Below are 25,306 nucleotides of genomic sequence, written 5' to 3'. Positions count from 1 at the left end.
TTGACTCTGATGGGGCAGGAATGCAACAGATCAGTGTTCTAATGTATACCTGGCACCCCACCCCAAGTGACCTTGGCCAGCTTCTCCCTTCACAGAGCCCTTCTCAAGCATAGGAACTTCATTCTCATGACTTTCTGGACATATATATCGTTTGTCACTAAGTTCTGCCCGTATAGTATCACTTGAAGATAGTTATTTCCATTGTACATACTTGAATATGACTTTGCTAAGTAGCAGGTTTGTTCAAACCCACCATCAACCCCAACTAAACTGGAATTGCACCTGGTCTCCTGCCAAGTCTCTTATGTTGAGCACAGTTCCCTGCCAGTTAATTTGCTAAACTTATCTCAACAACTAGCTTAACTAGATTGAAGTGTTAACAATCATGAGAAGTGCATAACAAGTTCCGTGAGGAGAAAAACGTAGAAACAAATTATATGCCAAATTATATGATAGGCAGGGCTGAGAGTTGAGGAACACATGTACCGGTTTTATATCAGACCATGCTCTGCAGGAAATAATTACTTTCCTATAGCTGCAATTTATGCATAATACAAGGATGTCGAAAGGAAGGAGGAACATTTTGTAACATATACTCTGTAAATGTGTATTTCAAATCCAGTTCAGGTAAAATACTAGTAGAAGAAACATGGATTACTTATGGGAGGCTGATCACACTGACAACCCTGTCCTTACAAGAGTTGTCAGATGCGTTGCACAAAGAGGCATGGTTGCCGAGTGGTGATTGTACAATCTGACTTTACCTTTAATGTTCATTGTGTAGTGGGAAATTGTGAAGCTCTTGAATTTACTGTGGGATCTTTCTGATCATTTTATCCCCTCACTTTCTGTGAGAAAATATTAAAGTTCCCATTGCTATGGAAAGGTGGAAGGAACATAAAGAGACACTGCAAGGTCTGAGCTGAAGAGAGCGGGACTGGCACACCTGCAGCCAAATGGAACAGGCCAGCATTAGGTCCCCACCTTCTACCACTTTAAGCTTTCATGTGTTCCAGTGAATGCCTGAACAGGATTCTTGTTGAAGAAAAATGTAGCATTAGTTTTTTGGGGCTACAGAGTCCAGGCCTCTCTCACTACGCACAGAGAAAGGGAGACTAATAGTAGGACTTAGGCATTTAAGAGTGAGGGGTCCTATATCCTATATCCATGAAGTTCCTGCAGCAATGGAAACCTGGAGATTTCTGACAGTATAATAGCAAAATCAGTAGCTAAAAGTGCATATGATTCTCCTGCATGTTGAAGCATTGTACGTTTACTTTCCATTATCTGTATTCTTTCCTCTTCTGTCTCTTTAATGATAAAATTTATCTTGGTGCTTGAACTGGGCGGTGAAGTTCCTCAGCAGCAGCACCAGAATAAAGCACACAAGGCACAGGGTCACAGTCTTCCACACTGCTGTGGAATCTAATTTACCTGGTTTGAATTATAATTATTTCTACATTTTCATCTTGACTTGTAAAATAGCATGTGTATAATTGGTGTCCTCTCTTTTTTTTTTACTTACTTGGGGAGGCATGTCCTCTTTTTTGGTGATTCCCACATGGCTGCTGTCTTTCAGGCAGGCACAAGAATGAACAGGCCAGGTGATCACCGGAATAGGTTATCTGTGGTCAAAGGAGCCCGTCCCCAAAGACTCGCTTCTCCTTTTACCTCCACTCTCACCAAGGTCTCCATAACTTCTGTCATGAAGGTTCTCACACAAAGCTGAATCCTGTATTGTCCAGTTTCTAAACAGCACAGTGTCCCTTTAGGTATAGGAGGGCCGACACTACCACACAAACACCCACATTAGCATCTGAGTGGCTGAGCACAGCAACAATGCCACATAATGCAGGAAGCAGGACTAGTGTTGTCCTACAAGTGCTCCCATTGTGGAGTAATCACTGTTATTCTCACGGTAAACAGGAAACCAATATGTTAACAGATAGCACTAACTTGGAAGTCCCTTCTCTTGTATAGTTCCTCCTCTATGCTATGAAATGCCGCATTATTTCAATATAGAACAATTTTCTTCTTATTGTACTTGATTGATTGATAAAAAGAACAGCAAGGCTTTAAATGAAATGATGAATAGGAAGAAATGCATCCCTCGTTTGGTTTTGTAGATTCTTGGTGTTTCTTCTGCTGAATTTCTTTTCTTCCTGTGAAGTGCTGTATGAAAATAGTATTTCCATTCTAACTGCCTTAGCATTGCACTGAAGATGTAAATAGAAGCATCCTCTTGTGCAACGGCAAGACCAAAAGTCATGGGAGTTAGCTCAATGGCTGTAGACCTGTAGGTGTTCAGGGGTCAGGAGGGCTTCCTTAGGACACTACAACAAACTGCTGTTGGGGAGGCCCTAGCTACACTATTTCACCCTTTTCCCTTCAGCTTGGTTGGACCCCTCTCTGCCTGAATGCATAAAATCAGAAAGAGCCTGGGGTCCAGGGAGGCCATTCACCCTTTCTCAGTCATCCTAGCATTCAAAGACTTCCCCTCTGATCTCTGGGAACTCAACACCAAGACCTGAACAGGGAGTGTAAGCATGTTACTGCAGCAAGGAACTCTGGCAGGCATTCCTAGGTGCATGGACACTTCCAAACATGGTCAACCTCCACAGACTGGGAGATTGTGGTGCAGAGCTTGCATTGGTATCCCCGCTCCCTTGTGTTCAAGAAAACACCTAAAAAGCTTCCATGATTCCCTCACTTAGCTTATGGAACTCAAAGTTAATCTGATTTCTGGAAGGGAAAATATTTCTATAACCAGGCAAGAATATATGGATAAATGACACTGTTGCTGTTGTTGTTGCATTGTATTCATATCTCATCTCTTTCCTGTTGTGAGGAACCCAAGGCAGTTTGCATAGCTCCATTTCATCCTCACAACAACCCTCTGAGGTAGATCAGGCTGAGAGTAAAAGATTGGTCCAAAGTCACCCAGTGAGTTCATGGCCAGAGGTGGAAAGTAGAACACAGATCTTCCAAGCCCCTGGTGAAGCACCGTGATCACCACACCACACCACTAGATCCTTACACCTGTTGAAAACCATTCTGCTGTGGGTGCCAGCAGCGAATTTTGTTAACACCATTCTGTATCCTTCTTCCGTGTCATGAGTCTCATCACATGTCAAAGAGGGACATCACCAGGCAGTGCTCACGCAGGGCTTAATTCCTGGAGAGAGCTGGGCACACTCACCAGGAACCTGGGCTTGCAATGGCAACCAAGTCTGAATTCAGAGAATCTGATAGATCTCCATCCCCAAAATAGATTCCTCACACCTCGCTATCCCAGAGGATCTTTTGTCAAGGGTGCTTGGAAGAGCTGGATACATTCAGGTGGAAATCCTAACATGTTTACTAAGGGCCTGGGATGGACAAATCTGTCCATTTCGGTTTCACTCTAATTTTCCCAACCTTACATTAATTTTGTTCTGTTTCTGGAATAGTTTCCATTTTCAAAAAGTCTGTGTGACAATTTTGTGTATTTCAGGGTACTTTTCACTTAATATATGTGTTCTTGAACATAATTTTACCTAACAAATGGATTTCAAGCACGCAGTTTTCCCTGAAGCAACACGATATTGTACACTGAGCTGCTTTCAACTTCTTAAACACAGCAATAAAATATAGCCAGTCTTGCACAGCCATGAATTGCAGAGAATGTATTTTTACTCCATTTGTAGAACTTCTTGTATGCTGACCCTGGATCTAACAGAAAATATTCCAGGACCCATAAATACTAACGTTTTGAAAATAATAGCAACCATTAAATCAAATTCCATGTCACTATTCCACAATTGGAATAATATCTACAGAAATACCTGAAATTCTCCCATCATTTCTGAGCAACAAGACAACAATGACATTTCCCTAAGATACCACTACTTGGAGCAGAGTATGTTATGGGCTATGATTTGTGAAAAATAAATGATGCTTGATAAATTAGACATTTTCCCGATATAAGAAGCCAGAAGCTCAAATGTGGAACTAAGTGCCAATTTTTCTAGTTCTCATATTTGCTTCACACACACACACACACACACACACACACACACACGATGGTATAGAGTGTACAAAAAAAAAAGAAGTTCAATAATATTTGTTGAGTAAGGTAATTTAAGAAGGAAAGAAAGAAAGGCATTGATTGCAAAGCAGATGCTAATAGGCAGCTTTTAAACAAATTCAATAATAAATAAGTAAAACTTAAGGATGCTGGAAAATCCTTACCAGACTTTACCAAATCCTTTAAAAGACTTACAGTCTTTTAAAAAACTTTTTCAGATGAGTAGTGGAAACGTGCATCAAGGCAAATGCACACTTGTGTAACTGTGCATTATTGCTAATCCTATTTGTGAACAGGATTAAAATTCTCTTAAAGTAAAGGTAAAGGTTTCACCTTGATGTTACGTCCAGTCATGCCTGACTCTAGGGGGCGGTGCTCATCTCTGTTTCCTAGCTGAGGGAGCCAGCATTTGTCCGCAGACAGCCTCCGTGGTCATGTGGCTGGCATGACTAAACACCGAAGTGCACGGAACGCTGTTACCTGCCCACTGAAGTGGTACCAATTTATCTACTTGCATTTGCATGCTTTCGAACTGCAAGGTTGGCAGGAGCTGGGATGGAGCAACGGGAACTCACTCCATTGTGCAGATTCGAACCGGCGACCTTTCGATCAACCAGCCCAGCAGCACAGCGGTTTAAACCACTGTGCCACCTGCAGTCCCTAAAATTCTCTTACATAACCTCAAATTCCATCAATGAGCAGACAATGGAATGCATGCATGCATGTGTGGTCATGAGCACCAGGTCGCTTAATTTTTATGCAGTCCTAGGGAGTCAAGTCCCACTTCACACATTCAAAACTACAAACTGTAGACATGTAGGCTCCATGCTCACCAAAGTGTTCAAAGCACTCAGATCAAGAGAGGACTCTGGTGATGCAACCTCAATAACTTTCATGCACATTGATTTCTACCTGTATTCAGAATGGCTTTATTAAAGTGATTCCCCCTAACACATGCACATGCATGCATGCATGCACAAGCACACCCACTTTCACAGGTCCTTTCAGCCCTTCATTTGTCCTAATCCCTATGGGGAATCCTTTTGAGGAAGCTCCCCCAACCCTAAGGAAGGAAGGAAAGAAGGGTATGTGTCAGCCTGCTTTTTATTTTAAAAGAGGTAAAGCACTGCTGAAAAGATCTTGCTCTTGGGTGATATGGCGATTTTCTACCATTACCCTAAAAGGTCAAAACACCTGGATGCATTTCTAACCTGGACAGAGCTAATGTGCATTACTTAAGCTTTCTAAGGCATGAACCACAGGTTGTGCATGCACACTGTTCTGACAAGGTCACTTGCATGGCTCCTGTGAGCTTGGCAGGTGTGTGGCTTAATTCACTACATTTGCCATGTATCACATATAAAGGCAAAGTAGCTCGGATAGCAATTTTTTAGAGCTCTATTTCTTGACTGACATTTTCTGGCACATTCCTTGGAGGCATTCTTGGCTGCAAGAGAAATGTGCACAGCATGTGCTGTCTTTACAGTGAGATAGCAGTGGATAATTAGAAAGGGTAGAAATAGTACATATTTCAATTATAGGCAGAAGATGGAAGGAAATAATTAGATACACTAAGTTAGAGCCTTTTCTTTTATTAATCAATGAGCTACATGTCACCTATGATACTAGAATTTACTAGAATGTACAGAATCTTATTTTGTATTTGTGTGCATACGTGTGTGCCACAACTTATCTTTAGCTAGTCTACTGTTTTAATGTACTCCTTGATTGTTTCCATCAGCTCTTTAAAAACAAATCCAGCTGTTAGCAATATTCCCTAATTTCTTCTGACTGAATGGAATGGAAGAGTTTGTAGTTTGGTCTTTAAGTAACATGGGAGATTAAGCCTTTTCATGGTAATATACTTTTGAGTTAATACATGTTCGTGTTTCTATATGTGTTATTATACTTTTAGTTCCTTTCCTACTGCTAGATTTTATTCTGAAGATTTTTATATTTCTTTTAAAGGCTTTAGATTGTGTTTCATCATGTTGAACTTTGAGGTTTTGATTTTTATGAATACTGGGTGGTATATAAATACATAAAATACAATTTCATTGCATAATATCTCCAAATGCAGCCACTTACAACTTCCTTTCTGGAAATGAACACAAACCTGGGGCATAAAATATCCCAATAACCATTGTCACAATGGTATCTTTATTCCCAAAACACAAGCAATGCACTGGCGGTGCAAATCTGTCCCAGATGTTTTTCCAAGAAAACCTGGCCTAGGAGAGCAGGCCTAAGTAATTTCATTGTTGATAGGTTAGTGCAAGACCATGGATTTCCTCAGGGGAACATTGATCTCATCAAAAATAGATTTCTTCTGGGGCTAGAAAAACATCCCACACAACCAAACCCTTAGCTTTTTTTAATAAAAGTCTTGTCATGATGCATCCTCCCACAACCAGGGGTCTGTAATGCTTTCTTTTTCCATTTTCTATTTCTTGCTAAGTTTCTCTTCCAGCAGCAGAACATCATTCATCATTTTAATTTGAGTTCATTTGCCCCTCTGACAAGGGCAAGTTTTGCCCAGCCAAAACTGGAATCGGAAGAAGTCACTGAAAAGTCCCCTTAGGTTCTTATTTTTTGAAGGGCAGGTTTGGTCATAGATATTCAGTTCACATGACTGACTGGCATCTATTCCCTAGTCTCACCAAAGGCAGATTTGAACTGCTAATGCGCCACAAGCACTGCTTCTTGATAATTAATTTTGCACAGCATTTCTATTCTCAACATTGGGACCACTGAAGTGAAAATTATTTGTTGTTAATTTTAGATTATTTACATTCTTCCCAGAGAGAATGATTGTAGGTATGCACTTAGTCATACAGTGTTTCTCTAAGAAATGTCTCCATGAAAATTGGATAGATTCATAAGCACAGTTAATAGTATTACAGGTTAAGCCTTTAGGTTGGTGTTGAATTTTTGGCGGACTTGCCAAGATTCTCTGATTTTCTAACAAGGATTGACATGAATGTAAAATCATCACTGAAATGCTGAATAGCAGTTTTAGTGCAAAAGTAGAGTGTTTACTAGAAGCACCCTAGTCAAAAACACTCTTCTACTAATAACTACAATATTTAAAGAGAGAATATGTTCAAAAAATATGCACCTGAGCTTGACTGGATGACAAATGAACAAGCCCCTGTATCCTAGTTAGCATTTAATACCATGTTGTAAATCTATATAAATCAAACATCGAGACATGAAAAGACAGTTCACCATTTATAAAGCCAGCAGCTAAAGGCAGAATAGCCTTCCACATAGAGATTTAAAAATGATACCTGAACAGTTAGTGACAGCTAAAATGAAACTGGTATGACTGCTGACATTTTAACTCTTTCTGTATAGTAACAAAAAGTTTATTCCATGCCTTTCTCATCAAGGAGGATTATTTCTCAAGAATCAGAGAAAAACACAGGTAGTGCAATCCTGTGCATGTCTATTTAGAAGTCTCACTTTATTAAATGGGGACTTACTAGCCAGTAACTCCTCAGCTAATATGCATAAGATAGCATACTGACAACACAGAAAATATTTGCAAGGAAGCATATGAAGCCTTGTCTGGATCAAGATGACTGTACATCAAGATGGGATTGGGACCACTATGCATGCCATCCATTTACTGTCCTCCTGGTATTACTCGCCTACAGAAGGGTTTTAAAAAGGAAAAAAAACCTTGTATTTGTGCTTTCCAAGCTTCTCCTCCCCTCTCCGCTGAGCTTTCTGCAGAACTCATGCCTGAAGGTATGAAGTGTAAAGGGAAGAAGACAAAGCCATTTTTCTCTTTCAGATAGCTAAATGTCCCTGGGTTGCCTGCCATTGCACATGAAGCTATCAATATTATACAGCTCCTGAAGTAAAGTAATTGGGCAGAGTCAAAGGTTGACTTATATGGATGCTGTGAGTGGGAATGCTGTGGACCTTGTTTGGCCACATTTTCAAGGAGACTCACCCAATTAGTCCTTCCAGGTCTAATGCATGAATTGGAGCACAGTTATCCTCTCTGAATTTTGCAGTGCAGTTCTTCATTCGAAACATGTGCCCAAATCTAAACAACAATGCATATAATACTAAAATGCATACAAAGGTGTGTATTTTAGGATGAAAAACTTATTATGTGAAAATGTCTACAAAAATAATGTAAATTTGTATGTAGTATCTAAAATAACAATTGCAGATTGATGAAGGTACATGACAGAACAGACTTCTCAATGAGCACATAAAAAACTGGCATGGACCAGAAATAGACTATCTAGCCATTCCTACACACTATTGGTATGCCGCAACAGACCATAGTATTACTCAGATTAACAGGAAACTGCAGAATTGCTGAGATTAAAATTACAGGGATTGGGTAGCAAAAAGCTTTGCCATAAACCATGCCACCATGTTTGCCAGGCTACACTCTTTAATCTCTAGATCCTTGGCCATGAAAGTCCTGTTGCTGTTGTGACTTTAATGTGAATTATACGTTAGTTCCTTCTTAAGTGTCTTCTTTGTATTGGAAAGGATCCAACAGTTCTTGGCCAATTGCATGTTTGATTTCAATGGGAAAAAAATGTTCCTCACCCCCACCCCAGTGGAGAAAGGTGTGGAAATTTAGGGTGAAACTCACCTCTTTTCAAGTGCTATGTTCCTGATCTGGATTGGGGTTGCACAAGTTTCCACAAAAATAAAAAATAAGAGGCTGAACTATAGCCATGCAATTGAGTACACCATGTAGTCTGGTCTTAAATTGGGGATTATACTGAAGAAATATTTGCTTATACCAAAGAAAATGAAACAGCTGCTGCTTAGACAGATCTTAGGATATATACACGGTCTTGCATTTAAATTAAAAGCTTATAGGAATAAAAGAAGGGGCTGTTTGCATTTGCAGAGCATATTATCCAAGGAATTTGGTTGCTGCTGCTGCAAATATTTTAAAATGGATCGCGTTCCAAACTACAGACAACTGGATTTTTAAATTTTTATTTTGTTATGGTGAGATTTTAACAACATACAATGGGATTTTTATGAAATAGCTTCCATTACGCTGGCATGAAAATGTTACTGTGCAAGAACCAGTGCTTTTTCTGTCATAGAATGCACCAGAACAGAGTTCTAGCACCTTTTTTTGACAGATTTTCCAAGTTTTAAAAGTTACTTTTGAAAATTTGATGTTTGGTCCATGTGGATTTGAATCGTCCGGTCGAGCGTAGCAGGTTGGTGGCAAACTCATTAAAATGGTGCATGCGGGCTGCTTGTGCGTCGAATCCGATGCATGCGTACTTCACACTGGCTGTGATGGCGCTGCTCGGCTTGTGGCGCTGCTCGGCTTGTGATTGGTCATGTGGTCGCGCGCTGAGTGCTTACTGCGGGCAGCGACCATTATGTTTCGTTACACAACTGTCGTGTGTGGGTCAGTTGTGCTTGACTATGGGCGAAAGGTAAATAATTTCATGAATTCCAGCATCCTTTTTCTTACAAAAAAAGCACTGGCCAGAACAATTAATTTTCCTTAATGTAAGGTGTGTGGCTAGATGCATTAGTGCTACACATAAATAATTCTTATTGACTCCTGTCCATCAGCTAGTATCATCAATAGATAGTCATTGATTTTATTCAAATGCAGTCATATAGGAAGAAACAGTATTCAAGAAGTCCAGTAAGAAAAGTAGGATGGCAGAATGAAAGAGATTCTGGTTTTATATACAGGCACTTTCTGAGTGATGTACAACCAAATCACAAACAACCCATACTTATGAGCAAACTGCCACAAATCCTATTCATTGTTAAAATTCCTATGGAAAATTATCATTACCACAGAGAGAGAGGAAGTCAAAGGGGAGAGACGGAAGCCTCGAAAGCAAGACTTCCTGCTCTACCCATCCAGAGAAATTCCTCCAGCAGTTCCTTGCTGGCATTGGTGAGTTTGCGTGGTGGTGGGGGAGACTAGAAATATTTTGGTTTTTCCACTTTTACAGGGCCCTGCACCCCTTAGCCCCTTAAATGTGGAAGACTGGCTGTACATGATCCAACTTAAATACAAAATCGACTTAAAGATGAATTTCCATTTTCTCAGGAATGGAACTCGTTTGTAGCCTGGAGATTACCTGTATATCACAAACATGTAAAGAAACCTAAACCTAATTTTAAAAGGTGTAACATATTTAATTGCAATATTAATATGTGTTTTTATAAAAGTAGTCACAGAAATTGAGATAATAGTTTCAAACCAGTGTGTGTGTTTATCTTACTGTCTACACTACCATCAACAGATAAAAATCAGCAGGAAGAAAGTTATATAGATGCGGAAATCCACTTTTTCTATATCTAAACCTATATGTTCATGCCTTCTGAAGTTGGAATGTTACTTACATTCATCTTCCTTCAGGAGCTGAGTAACCATTAAGACTAAAATGAGTGATGTAAATGTTCTTTAAAGCAATTTGGTCATCCTTGGTACATTTATAGTTAATATATGCTGCTGGTATAATCTTCATTAGATACTAAAATAGATATTACTCTATAACTTGCATTTTGATTCTGCTGCATTTTCAAAAGAAGTCCTGGGTGTTGCCACTTAGCCAAGAGACCTGGGGTTGCAGCTGCTGGCACTGCCTCCGGCTATTTGGGGAATTGTGGGACCTAAATCACTGGAATCCATCCTTCTAACCTTTGCAGACTTCCCTCATACTCAGTCTGGTCTTACAAAGTGAGCCAAGCCAAAAGGAAGTCCGTGCAGTCACAGAACGAAGGTTGCACAACTGGTACCTTCCTCCGTGCCAGGTGCAGCAGCCAAAGGCTGGTGCAGGTGCTATGGAAGAGGGAGATTGCCTGCACAGTGGTCAGGCAGGGCTCCATCTCTGCTGAGCCCTAAACAAACAGCTACAGTAACACTACTGGCTTGTGTGCCACATGGTGCCCAACTCCTGGTGGGCACCAATAAACGCTGGGTACACTCACCAGGAGCTCAGATGCCTCAACAAGAGGTCAGGATTCTTTGTGTGAATGAGGCATTATGAGAAAGGAGGTCATAGTGAAGGACTAGCCAGTTAAGGCAGTGAAGTCCTAGTTTCTATTATTTACACTATCCACGGTGAGTCCTTTACATAATCACAATTCATACTGTATTTAATCTTCAGAGTTCTACAACCATTAGTATTTCTTCCTCATGTGAACTCTTGAACAGACTCATTGCTTTTGTTCAAGGGTGAAATGTGAAGAACTCATGGAAGTACAATGGAGACAGGAGAAGGAACAAGATGGCTGCATGTCCTGCAAGACCTGAAGAGCTGCCAGAGGACAGTCCTCTATTTGAACCTATCCTCTGTATGGTGGACTATTCAAGTCTGATTTAAAGCCAAATCTTTCTCACTATGATTAGAGGCATTGTATTTCTTTCTAAATTACAATAATTATGTCTAAAGTTGCGCCCACCCATATCCAATTGCATATCATGTAAAAACCTGTCCTCTTTTGTTCCTCTTTTTTTCTTCCAGAGACTGTAATGCTGACTTTCCCCTACTCTTAATAAACCTTGTCTTTTAAAAAATTGCTTATGCTTTGAATCCCTCCTGAAACATCCATGTTATTTTTCACAGCTCTGACCTTTCTTCTAGATAATTTTCACAAAGCCTTTAAAAAGGAGAGAGTAATGTTTCCTGGTCAATTCTTACATTCCAGGAAACAAGAAGGTTATCCTTGCAGTGGCTCTACCTTGCAGTTTGACACGTAATCACCTTGATTCTCTTCCCTTTTTTTCTTGTTATCATTATGCTTGGCATAACTTCAGATTGTAAGGTCTTGAGCCTTGTCTTTTACGTCATCGTCTAAAGTGCAGACAGTAAGTGATGAAAGTACAAACCAGAATAAAAAGTATTATATCTTAGCAATATTGCCTTTTCTTTTCACACAATTCATATTAGGCCTTGGTTTAAACAGTCTGCAAAAACCATGACAGTAGTAGCAACTAAAAATGAACTTAAGATGTTAAGATGCATGGACTTAGCCAGCCACCATAAGGAAAGCAGATTTGCATTGCTAAGATGTAACTGCCAGTGCCACCTCTGAAGATGCACACCTTAACATGGAGAGGGGCTTAACATTGAGTGTCAAAGAGTCCAAAAGCAATGCCACCAGAAGGTCTGGCTCCTCCTAGCAGGGTTTCCCAAGGCAGAATGGTCCAAACAACAACACAGGTAAGATGCACCCACCCTCTTAAAGAGTCCTGGACCCAATGTTCTTCAACCTTTTATTAATGATTTGAATGGAAACGTGCAGAGAATGACTATCAGATTTGCAGATGACACAAAACTGGGTGGGGTAGCTAATAGTCTAGAAGTCAGAAACAAGATTCAAGGTGATCTTGATAGGCTGGAGTAGTGGGCTGAAAACCACAAGATGGAATTCAGTAGGTACAAATGCCAGGTTCTGCAACTAAGAAAAGGAACCAAATGCATTGTTACAAAATGGGGAATACTTGGCTCAATGATACTGCAAGTAAGAAAGATCCTGGAATTGTTGTACATCACAGACTTTATGAGAGTCAAGAGTATGATATGGCTACATAAAGAGCCATGCTATTTTAGGCAGTATTAATAGAAGTATCACTTCCAAATCATGTGCAATACTAGCTCCCCTATACTCAGCACTGGTTAGGCCTCATCTGGAGTATTGTGTCCACTTCTGGACATCTCAGTTTAAGAAATATGCAGTCAAGCTGGAAAGGAGATGATCCAGGGACTGGAAACAGAACCCTGTGAGGAGAGATTGAAATGACTGGGCATGTTTAGCCTTGGGAAGGGAAGACTGAGGGGATATGATAGCACACTACAAGTACTTGAAAGCTTGTCACAGAAATGAAGGCCAAGAATCCTTCTTTTTCATCCTAGTGTGCAGGACACTGAATAATGGACTCAAGTTACAGGAAGCCAGGTTCTAGCTGAACATCAGGAAGATCTTCTGGATTGTTAAAGCAATATAACAATGGAACCAATTACCTAGGGAGGCTGTGGACTCTTCCACACTAGAGGCACTCAAGATGCAACTGGACAGACATCTGAGTGGGGTGGTGTAACTTGGAGTCCTGCACTGAAGAAGAGGTTGGACTTGATGGCCCTCTGCCCCCTTGCAACTCAACTGTTCTATGATTCCATGATGATTCTATGATGAAGAAAACAAAAATCATAACTACAAATGAAATACATAGCTTTAACACTGGCAATTGAAATTGTGGAAGAGTTTGCCTTCTCTAATGAGTATTGTCTTCTCCTGATGTACCCAAAGTATGACAGCGTCCATTTCATCATTTTTGCTTCCAGGCAAAGTTCTGACTTGACCTAGGACCCACTTGTCTGTTTTCCTGTCAGTCCATGATATTGACAAAGCTCTTCTCCAGAATCATGATTCAAATGCATCAATTTACTCCTGTCAGCTTTTGTCTCTGTCCAATTTTCACACCAGTGCATTGTGATTGGGAATACAATCATATGGATGATCCTGGTCTTCAACTTCAGTAAGACATCCTTATATTTGATTATCTTTTCAAGTTCTTTCATTACTGTCCTTCCAAATCTCATCTTTTTTGAATGTCTTGGTCAGAGTCTCCATTTGAACCGAGTCAAAGGCAGAAAAAGAAGACCAATTATGAAATGAATTGATTCCATAAAGGAAGCCGCAGGCTTGAGTAGGCAGCAACTAAGCAGGGCTATGAAGGACATGAAATTTTGGATGGCATTCACTCATAGGGTCACCATAAGTTGGAAATAACTTGACAGTATGTAAAAACAAAAACTGCCACTAAATGCTGAGGTTCTGTTTGGCCATAACGGTTAATAGTTACAGTTGTTGGCAGGTCTTTCTAACCAGGCCTCATTTATTCGGTGTATTCCTCAGTGTCTCTTGTTCAGAACTACCTGTTTTGTACAGAAGAGAATTGAGTGTGGGAAGGGGAGCAGATACTACTTGCCCTCCCTTGCCAGTTTGGATTCAGAAAATAAAAAGGTGGCAGATGGAGTCTAAAACAAAATCCTACACAAGGTAAGCAGCACCAAGGGACTAACCTTCACCTTGCCATGACAGATGCCAGCCATGGAAGGCCATCCCTAGTGCTTAGTCATAATGCCACTACTACGAAGGATCAGATGTAGCCATTACATTGTCTGACACACCACATTTTTCATGCCTGTCCTCCTTATACATACTGTAAATTGATTAGGAATGATTTCAGTGGAAGATCAGTACAAACTGAAAGGATCTTCTTTGTTATTAGGATAGAAAGATGTGGCAAGAATCAGAGCACATATGACTTTTGAGGGCTGCTTGGCAGTCAGCCCATTGCTAAATGGTGCCAGTTGTCTTCTTGAACTACACATAAGAAAAATGTCAAAAAGACCACATGTTTGCTTGAGGGGGTATATAACTTGATTCAAAGCCATACAAAGAGACCTTGGCTGAACTAATTTAAGTCACAAATAAATAAAATAGAACCTAGTCATTTTCCAGATGGGGCCCACATAAACCCAGGTGGTGATCCATCACTTCTGAGAGCTTTGCTTGGAATAGTTTTCCCAACAATCACACAATAACACATTTAAAGAGGAAAAAATGTGTTGGCCAGAAGAAAACTGCCAAAATCCATATTAGGATAAAACACAAAATGCTGTGGAAGATTTTGTGTTCTCCAGAATTCTTCTATGAGTTGGGCAATAAGGGAAATGGGGGAGAATTAGCTAAAACTGAAGTCATGCAATATGCATTTAATCACAGTCTTAAAATAAAATGGGTTGGCAAACATTCAAATTATGCTTTCTGAGGTAGTCTGATGGTTTCAGGTTGCAGTAAGAAGTGTTCCAGTGACTGCTGGGGTGAAGACTTAGACAAACCATGGATGATCCCCAATACTGAAAATTTAAAATCCAGTATTTTTTTCAGAACTGTTTACATCTTTAAAGAATTGATATATGGCCATAGAGGACCGCATTGCATACAGACAGAAAAGATCACTTCATAAAAGTATTGTTAGCAATACCAAGAAGCTAATCTATAACATGTAAAATAATAATGATTCCCTTTCGTTCCCTTCCCTTCTCTCTTTTTATTTCTGGGGGGCGGGGGGAGAGAGGGACTTGAAAATAAGACCACTAAAATTCTACTATGAACAGCAACCTATTGTGGTTTCCTCCATTGGCCAGGTGACAATTTTTCACTGGGAAACCGCACAATGAATGGTATGACAAAGGGCATCATTAATCAGCCAAAGAATTAACTGCTTCTCCAGTGCTTGCTTTCCTCTTCCCTCCTGCTTCTTTTTACTGTTCTATTGGTATCTATTTGATACCAATACCTACAGGCTGGCATTGTTGGAAAGATCACTTGTCTATCTCCATTAGCATATCATGCAAATTCATAGTCTATTACATGAAGTCAAGGAAATGAGAGATCTCCCTTAAGGTATGACATAATATTTTATATTATAAAATGAAGGTTTAATGAACAATTGAGCAGTTATTTTTCAAGACACAATTAATTGTTGTTGCTTTGTGCTGTCAAGATGTCTCTGATTTATGGCAACCTGATGAATGAATACCATCCAAAATGTCCTGTCCCTGTCAGCAATGTTCAGGTTTTGAAAACTCAAGGCTGTGGCTTCATTTATGAAATCAAAGCATCTCATACCTGCTTTTTTTCTGCCTTTGACTTTCCTTAGCATTGTCTTCTCCAATGAATTTTGTCTTCTCAAGAAGTACTGCTATTTCATAATATTTGCTTCCAGGGAAAGTTCTTGCTTCAATTGAGCTAGGGCCTACTTGTCTATCTTCCGGTTAGTCCAGGGTGTTCACAAAGCTCTCCTCTAGCACCACATTTTGAATACAACACTATTAATCTCTGTGAGCTAATCATTTTAGACACAAACATGATCATTCCCACTAGTTGAGCAGTAGTTGATGTTTAAAAGTTAAATGTATTAATTACATGCACGTTTGCTTTGCTATTTTAAAATTATTTATGCTCTATAGGTAATTAATGCAGTGATTTCACTGGCATCAGTTTCTGGTAGTACTGTAGAACTGATAGTCTTTGAAAGTCACAGTTCAGATTGAGTGTGATACACTGCCTCACTTCCCCTCTAAATAGCTTTCTAGAACAGGTAAGATGTCTGATTGAGTTCTCAAACCCTCTGTCATCTGTAACTCTATAGCATTCATTCAACCATACAACTTCTTCACCTACATTTGATTGCTGCCACTTCTTCTTACCATTCTGACATGGAGAGGATGGAAACCAGACCCACTGAAGGACTACAGGCAATATGGCAGCATGAATTAAGTGTTCAAGGGCACTGAAGCAATAAGAACATACACAATCCTTCTTGCATCCATGGGATTTTTATAGAATGAATTTCTCTAGTTTTGTTCTTACCAGGTCACGCTATGAGAATGTTCCTTTAAAAAACTGAAACAAAAACTCACCCATTCCTAATATCTACCTATAAAATGCACTGGGATCTCCTTGGTGTGTCACTGTCCCCTAGTCTATCCAAGTTCATGCAGTGCAATACGATTTTGTTTTTCCAAGCTTCACTGAACTCTTCAGAGGAAGGACAGGATACAAGTTTAATAATCGCATAAATAACATTCAGACAGCCCCTCCCATAATCCCAGAGTATAAACTTAGTAAAAATTGTCTGCATATGCCTTGCAGAATCTATAAAGGGAATTGTTTTAGGTTTTTAAATGCCTGAAAACCTACTCATTTCTTGTTAAATTGAAAGAGTAAAGAACCCGTGTATTCCTGTTTCACAGGTACCTTGACTCCTAAGGCAGCCCTTCCCACAACCTTTACTTGTGGCGCTGAGGACTGAACAGTATCCAAAAAGCTTTTCTTTCTTAAATAATGAGTAAGGGAATGGTTATGAATTATCCGCTTGATGAATGGAATATTGATGATCCTCCCACAACTGAAAATGAATTTATAGCAGTACAATAGAAACACTGCATCCAGGTTGAAAATACTTCAAGTTATCTGAGTTATGCACTGAACTATTTTCTGTTGTTAGTAACTCAAAGCATTTTCCTCCCATCAGATCTACTATATTAGAGGAAATCTCACTTTTCCTTATTTTATCCAGTATTTGCATCATTTGCTGGTCTGCATGTTGTCCTGATTTCTAAATATCACTTCATCAAATGACTAAGAGAGGAGAAAAATAACTAAGGAAGGAAATGGCTAATGACAGTAATAATTTCCTGAATATAACACTTTCTACACATCTGGCATTGTTCTAAGGACCTCTTCATGTGGATGATCAATGATTTGTAGGCTTCATGGTGGGCAAGAGGAAAAAAACTAAGTGTGTAGGTGACAACATTGTGTGATTACACACATTGTGTGATTAAACTCCTACACATTAATGCTTACTATGTTCTGCCCCTGAGAGCATTATCTAGCTAAAGCCAACAGATTCTGTGATGTTTTACTTTGTTTTGTTTTTCTCTTTCATCTGGGAAAACATTACGGCTGGATTCAGGGTTGCAAAAACATCAGCCAGGGTTTACCTTACCAAGAAGAAGCCTTGTCTCTGCACATTCATTTCTCCTCCCTTTTCTTCCCTTCTTCAACACACATTGATGCAAGCATTCTGGAATTTGTTAAATACGTTCCTCGCTTTGTCATACTTTGACAACTACATTAAATTAGAAAATTATATTAGATTACAACAAATTTTCCTGGTTTGACTGTAACACAAAACTGTGGGTTTAACAAACCCTGCAATTATTGCATTAACATACAATAAAAAATGGAATATGGAAGAGGAAAGGGAAACATGTAGGCCAAGATCATTATTCTTGAGCTGATAAACCATAACTCATGATAGTGAGATTGTGGGTAAGTTTGTATGACACAACAAACCATAGTGGTTTCTTGTGCAGGGTAGTCTGTTGTGTCATTTGAACCCTATCACAGTATTTCAGTATGGTATGCTTGGTTTCTGGAAATCTCAGTAAGAAACAACAGTCTGTTCTGCATTACCATGGTTTCTCTGGTAATTTCTCTGGTCTAAGGACTATGGTATCTACAGTTTTGGTATGCAGCTACCACAGAGTTCCCTGGAAAGAGTGGCAGTTGCAGGAGCCATCCAGTGTGGGATAGAATTTCAGAAGCGGTGGCTGACGGAATGCATGCCAATAGCGGGAGAACTGAATGAGTAGGCACTTACTTGTTTGCCAAGCATATCAAGGCAAAAGGCCATGAGCCATGGAAACCATCATGCCACGTAAACCCAGCCTTTGTCTGAAGCAGATCAGTGCTGTGCTTTGAGAAAGCCAAGCCAGGCAACTGCTATAGGACCAATTATGCTTCTCTCATTGGGTCGTATCAGTTCCATCTTTAACAACCAGATCAGATTATGAGGATATACTAGAATATCAGGCACAAGAGATACGAAGGCCTGGGGAAAGGGAAGAATGGGAAAATATGTGAATCCTCTACCCCAAAATGGGAAAAAACTTCATTTTTCCTAGAGAGGGTTCCAAGGACTTTTTTGAAAATATGGAATGTAAGTTGGTGCTTCTTCCTGTAAACCTTTCAACATTTCCCTTCCAAGTTTTCACATCTCCAGATGGGATGTGGCAGGAAAAATGCAATTTGTTGCTGTGCTGGTCCCTACTTGCAATAATCTCAAACCAGACAAATGCAGGAGCGGTAAATCATAAAGGGCATATAGTGAAATCCCACCTCCATTAAAATAAATGGAAAAATTCCCTGTATAAGCAGGAGCCTTGCATGTGCATTTATGTTCCCATGCCTGTAATAAGTTATTGGGCTATGTTGACAGTAATTTGTATCATCTTTCCTCTTGAGCTACTTAAGATTAAAGCCATTTCCTAGATTTCTATGGTATTTTTTCTATTGTATCAAATATTAAATGTGTGTATGTGTGGTGCTCTGGATAGTTTTCTTTAACTTTCAATGAGATGATATTAAAAAATAATCAAGGTAGAATGTATTTGAACTGCTCCATCTAAATCAATACAGGCACAGTCTGTCTTTCCAGTGATAAGACAGGAAGATACAGTCTTTCCACTGAGGCTAAAAGCAGGAGAAGTCACAGGCTGAAGTATAATCAAAACTGATCTCCCAACTTTTTTTTTTCTTTTTTCTTTTCTGGGATGAAGCTTCAATCGATGATCCTGGAGCTTCAGATTATCTATCAAACTGAGAAAAGCCGTTCCAGGCAGCTAGGACCTCTAATCAAATATTGACAGATGAGATCTTCAGGATGATAAAAATAGATTTAAAAACAGAGTGATGAAAATCATAGTCTACTAGCTGAAGTCTGATATAAAGGATCTGATATGGGCTAAGTCATTACATATTAAATATCCCGAATATAAAGCTTATTAGAGCTAAGCAAAAGCAAACTCAGCACATTATTTCAATCGAGTTTGTAAACCTTTTCATGTAAGGTAAGGGTGGGAAACTTGTGGCTTTCAGATATTTTAGCCTACAATTCACATCACTTCTAACCAGCATGGCCAATAGTGAAGTGGACCAATAGAAAACTTTTGAATCCTAGACATGTAGCAGCCCAAGTGTCTCCCAGCTCTGGGGAAGTGTTCCTATGAAACACTTCCCACAGAAATGGATGATTTTTCATGCCATTCCAAATCACATTTAAGTGATTATATGATGACTTTTCAGATTTAGGTGGAAAAAAGCTTTAGTTGTTGTTGTTGTTGTTGCTGCTGCTATTATTATTATTATTATTATTATTATTATTATTATTATTATATAAGTTTACAACAATAATAATAGAATCATGCAATCAAGTCACCCATTCAGATTAGCTTCCAGGATTAGACAGAATGAGGCTCTTCAGGCTATGAGAAAGCAAAAAGGAAGCAGAATGCTTGAACTGAGCCTTTCACCTCACTTTATTACATATAGAGTCCCTTAGGTAAGCACAGCTGCCCAAGTTTAACTCTGTACTTCTAAGATGTCTGAGAAGAGGGGAAGGGCTTCAGTGGCAAGGAAGGCACTGGGAGGACAAAGGACTTTCCTATTGTCTGTACTACATTGCATTTGAGGCTTTATTATGGCCTAGATTAAGCCCACCAAGAACATGTATCCATCTTCCATATATTGACTGCCACCAACCTTGTGCTCTTGGAAAATGGAATTATCTAGATTTAAGGTAATAATATGGGGCAGAAGAGAGAGAGAGAGAGAGAGAGAGAGAGAGAGAGAGAGAGAGAGAGAACAAGAATTGGGGGTGAAAGGTAAAATTTCTTCCGGCAAGATAATGCTATGTGAAAAGGAATCATAGAATTGTAGAATTGTAGAGTTGGATGGGACCTTAGAAATCATCTGGTCCAACTCCTTACTCAGTATGAGTCTGCATTGCAGCTAAAGTATACTTTCTAGGTGGCTGCCCAGTAAATACAAGGCAGAAATATGTTGACCGTACTTGTGAAAAGAGAGCCTGAAAAAGGAGAGGAAATAAAGAGAAGAAAACTAAGTCAGAAGGAACAGAAATTAGAAAGCTCCTCTTTAGAGGGACTACTGACCTTTACACTCATGTTATAAGGGATGGGTGAATCTGCCAGTTTTGCTTTATCTTGGATTTAATTTTTAAAAATTCCAAGTCCTTTTTACCTGTGTATATGAAGAACTTTGTGAATTGAAACTGTCAACTGAAACAGAGTTGTCACTCATCTGCTCCAAGCTAAAATCAAGCTGGTAAAGCCATGTCCAATATGAAAAGAAATATGATTTTCTTTGTTTTAGGGTTATAATTTTGAATAAAACTTATTATTAAAAAATGAAAAGGAATATTATTTATTTATTTATATCCCACCTTTTTTCCTTCCAATGAACTCAAGGTGGCTTACATTATTCTATGAGTAGCAATGCTAATCAGTTGAATAAACAGAAGCTCAACTTCAGACATCAAAGAGCTAGGCATTCGAAGCCCTAAGCCTTGATGAACAATCTTTCCATTTCATTCTCCCCCACAATTATTTTTAAAATAAATAAAGTTCCAAACATTGTTTTTCCAGGTATGAAGCATTTTGTGTATGTTGGTATATTTTAATGAAAACTAAACTGTAATTAAAATTTCATCCATCTCTGTGAAAAATCAGAAATCACAAAATATTTGTGAGCTTTTCTCCATAAGTATTCATCATTCCCTTCTTACATTTATCTATGGATTCTAATTGTTGTGACCCTCCAGTTTTACCTCTGCTTTTTAAGGTTTCCCAGGTTTTTTAAATTGGGGGAAATGGAGCAGTGTTTGTGAAAGTGAAAGAAACTTTATTTTCCTACTCAGATGACTGTGGTATTTTGCTATAGCACGGTATTGCCTAGGTGTTCTGCAGCAGGGAAGGAACAGCTCTTTGTGTAGAATTTGGGCATCAGTTTTGAAACCAAAAATAGATGCTGCATCTACACTTGTATATAAAAAACTTAAATTCATTTGTTTGTGTGTCTTCCACATTTTTCACCATATTTAATTACTTGTTCTAAATTTCCTGGATTAATTCATGATGTTAATTCATGATATAAAAACATAGTGTTTTTGGCATGGATCGCTTTCTAGAGACTGATTATATCTTCTCATAGCTGTAATTGAGATACCATATGGTTGCAGCCTGTGTCCTTGAAAAAGGGAGAGCTATAGATTTAAATAACATAATAAGAGGGGCTGAGTAATGAGAGAGGAGGGAGAAGGTAGGCATGTTGCATTTATATACAGTTGCTAGTATATCTGCTGTCTCAGATTATATAAGTGAATATCAAGATTTATTTGCCCTTACTATGTTGTGATGACCTTGATGCTGTTTTGTTATCAGTGTTGTTCAGGTCTATAGGAACCTTGTAAAAATCAATAAATCACTGTCTAATAAACTTATGGCAATGATGGTTTCAGAGGCTACATATTTTGTAAGAAAATAAGTTAAATAATTTGGACTTCGTATTGATTTTGAGCAAGGGCACCCCCTGCCTGATAGAAAAGGCCTATAGATTCCATTGTGCTCACTGGCTTTTAGTAGCTTGCTGGTGAGCTCTATTTAAAATATACTTGTCTGTAGCAAAGGAGCATACAGGAAAAAGTGACAGTAGCTATTAATTTATTACAGCAATTTGCCAAGGGATATCTTTCAGATAGGCTAGGATAGAATAATATTATAGTAAACATTACAGGGTAGACCACCAATTAGCTGCTGCAGATAGTCCATCCTGCTTCTGCCCTGGATTCATTTCGGCTTTAGAGCAACTCATAATTTCAGCTCAGCTCATTTAACAGCAGAACTTTCCCTGTTCACCTCCCTCCATTTTCGGAACAGAACTCACATGTTCAAAAGCTCCTGATCATGTTTGTAAAATGTGTTCATGAGGAAAAATAGTGGACTTTGAATTTTGGGATGGAAAAAAAATCACGCTTTAATCAATTATGAGGCATCTATGTCTTGCCATTCAAACAATTGAAAATGCATTTGGAACCAGGAAAGGAGCAGACTGGGCTTCAAGATGGAACTCAGAAAATGTCAGTGAAGTTGGGCCTCACTGATTCTCCCAGCCTTGCTCATAGCAATGTGTCTGTTGTCTTGCCATAGGGGTAAGATGAATTCATGGCAATATTTCATCAGCTGCAGAAAATAATCCCCCCACACCCATAGTACTTTCAGAAAAACCAAAGCAATTATTCTGTCATTGCTTCAAAGAAGGATGATACAATTTGTCATACTCCAGTGATGTAACACTATTTGTTCTCATCTATTCAAATGTTTGAGACTGTTCCCTGTGGAACTAGTATAGGGGTAATTACTACTGAGCACAGTCTGGCTCAGGTAAGTATCTGTGTAGGACAGCGTGTTTTTGGACTGGAGGCAGAATATCTTTGCTTTACGGCTGGACATCTACAGCAGCATGAACATGTGGGAGATGGGAGCCTTCTCTGTCTTCATTTTACACAAGTGAATTGCAGGATATTCCAGGTATGAACCTCTCTGGAGACTGTAAAGTCAAAAGTGCTACATACTGCAAATATGTCAACAGGAGGTTCTGAATAGGGACTGTGCTACAAAAGATTTTAGAGGTGGGGGATAATCAGGTCAATTAGAAATAAGGAGGGCTATTACTGGTCTATTGAAAGTAGACAAAACCACCATATTTTTCATAAAGTAGGGATAGGTTATACCTTGGTTCTGTTTATTTCTTTAATGCAAAAATTGCAAACGTAACAAGTTTCTTCATAAATAGGGCAGAAAGAACTGAATGTGAGAGAAAGCCCGACTGACAGATTTGTCCATCTAAACAGAGTGCTTTGAGTGCTTTGCTTAAAAAACAAAAAACTTTTTATACCTTTGAATTAGAATTGCTACTTTTTTTCCTTGGCAGGTATCTTTAACAAATAGATGGCAGGTAGGTACAACATAGTCTTCTCCATGTTGGGACTAGCTGTACCTTGGTTGGTGTTGATAAGTAACCATTTGTTTTGTTCACTTTTTGAGAAGAAACTACCAAATCTGCAAATTTCTTCAGAAACGGGGCATAAAGAAATCAACATTTTCAAAAATATCTGAATGCAGGAGAAAGTGTAACTGACAGATTCATCCATCCCCATCAAAGAAAGGAAAAGTAACTTTTTGCAAGCACAACATTGACTAGAATGTGAAAACTTACCAGAATAGAATTGTAACAAAGTTAGCATATTTCAAAATGTCAATGTCTTGACTGACTTGAGAAAAGATTTATAAGTAATAGCTTTGCATTACTTGCTATTGGTAGGCAATGTGATGCTCCAGGCCTTTGTTCATCTTGGAAATAATGAAGCAGTAGCTTGTGCTTCCGGGAAGAGCTGGAGGTGTTTTGCTTGTTTTCTTGAAAAATAATAGTTGGGTTTTTTTCCCCTCCAACACTTTGTCTAAAATTAGCAGGAAGACTGTTAGTTTAGTGCTAATGCAGGAGCATGAGAAATAGTCTCAGCAAAAGGCAGAAATGGTATTGGAGCTGAGATCTACATTTCTTGAGAGGAAAGGATTCACCTATAGAAGGTCTTCTTGCCCAGTTTTTGAGGATCCTTCACACATGTCACAACTCACCCCATTCAGCAGGGTCTCCTGACTCTCTCTAGTATTTTCAGAAGGACAGAGGAGATTATTTATTTATTTATTTATTTAAAACATTTTTATGCCGCCCCCATCGCAACCAAGCCTCGGGGTGGCTCACAACAAAAACAAAATACATAAATATAACAATTATACAAGTAAAAATATTAAAACCCGGTGCATCTCGGCTTAAAAGATTTAAAATCCTATAAATACAAATAAATTAACAATTAAAATGAGTTTTAACTAAAAAGGTCTTAGCCTGGCACAAAAAAAGAAAAACCACGGTGCCAGGCGGACCTCTCTAGGGAGCGCATTCCATAGATGGGGCGCCACCGCAGAGAAAGCCCTCCTCCGGGTACTCACCCTCCTAATATCATTCACAGAGGGTTCCCAGAGAAGGGCATCTGTTGCTGATCTCAAGGGGCGGGAAAGTATATATGGACGCAAGCGTTCCTTTAGAAACCCAGGTCCCAAGCCGTTGAGGGCTTTATAGGTCATAATCAACACCTTGAATTGGGCCCGGACTTCGATTGGGAGCCAGTGGAGCTGATGGAGAACTGGGGTTAGATGAGAACAATGCCCAGTCCCCGTCAGCAGCCTGGCAGCTCTATTCTGCACCAATTGAAGTATCTGGACCATCTTCAAGGATAGCCCCACGTAGGGCGCATTACAGAAATCTAATCAGGAAGTTACCAATGCATGTGTCACTGTCGCCAGGCAGTCGTTCTCCAGGAAAGGACGCAGCTGATGGATCAGCCGAAGCTGAAGGAAGGCGCTCCTCGCCACCGCCATCACCTGAGCTTCTAGAGACAGTCCAGGGTCGAGGAGCACTCCTAAGCTGCGAACCCTGTCCCTCAGAGGGAGTGCAACCCCATTTAGGACAAGGCCCAAGTCCCCCATCCCGAGGCCAAACCACCCACCAACAGGACCTCCGTCTTGTCTGGATTGAGCTTCAGTTTATTGGCCCTCATCCAGCCCATTACCTTGGCCAGGCACCAGTTCAGCACAGCCACTGCCTCACCTGGATTGGTGGAAAATGAGAGGTAGAGCTGGGTACCATCAGCGTACTGATGATTCCACAGCCCACACCTCCTGATGACCTCTCCCAGCGGTTTCATGTAGATGTTGA

Source organism: Varanus komodoensis, unplaced genomic scaffold (assembly GCF_004798865.1).
Source record: "Varanus komodoensis strain SLA01 unplaced genomic scaffold, ASM479886v1 scaffold21, whole genome shotgun sequence".
In the NCBI taxonomy this organism is placed as follows: Eukaryota; Metazoa; Chordata; class Lepidosauria; order Squamata; family Varanidae; genus Varanus; species Varanus komodoensis.
Note: the sequence above shows the minus strand (reverse complement) of the source record.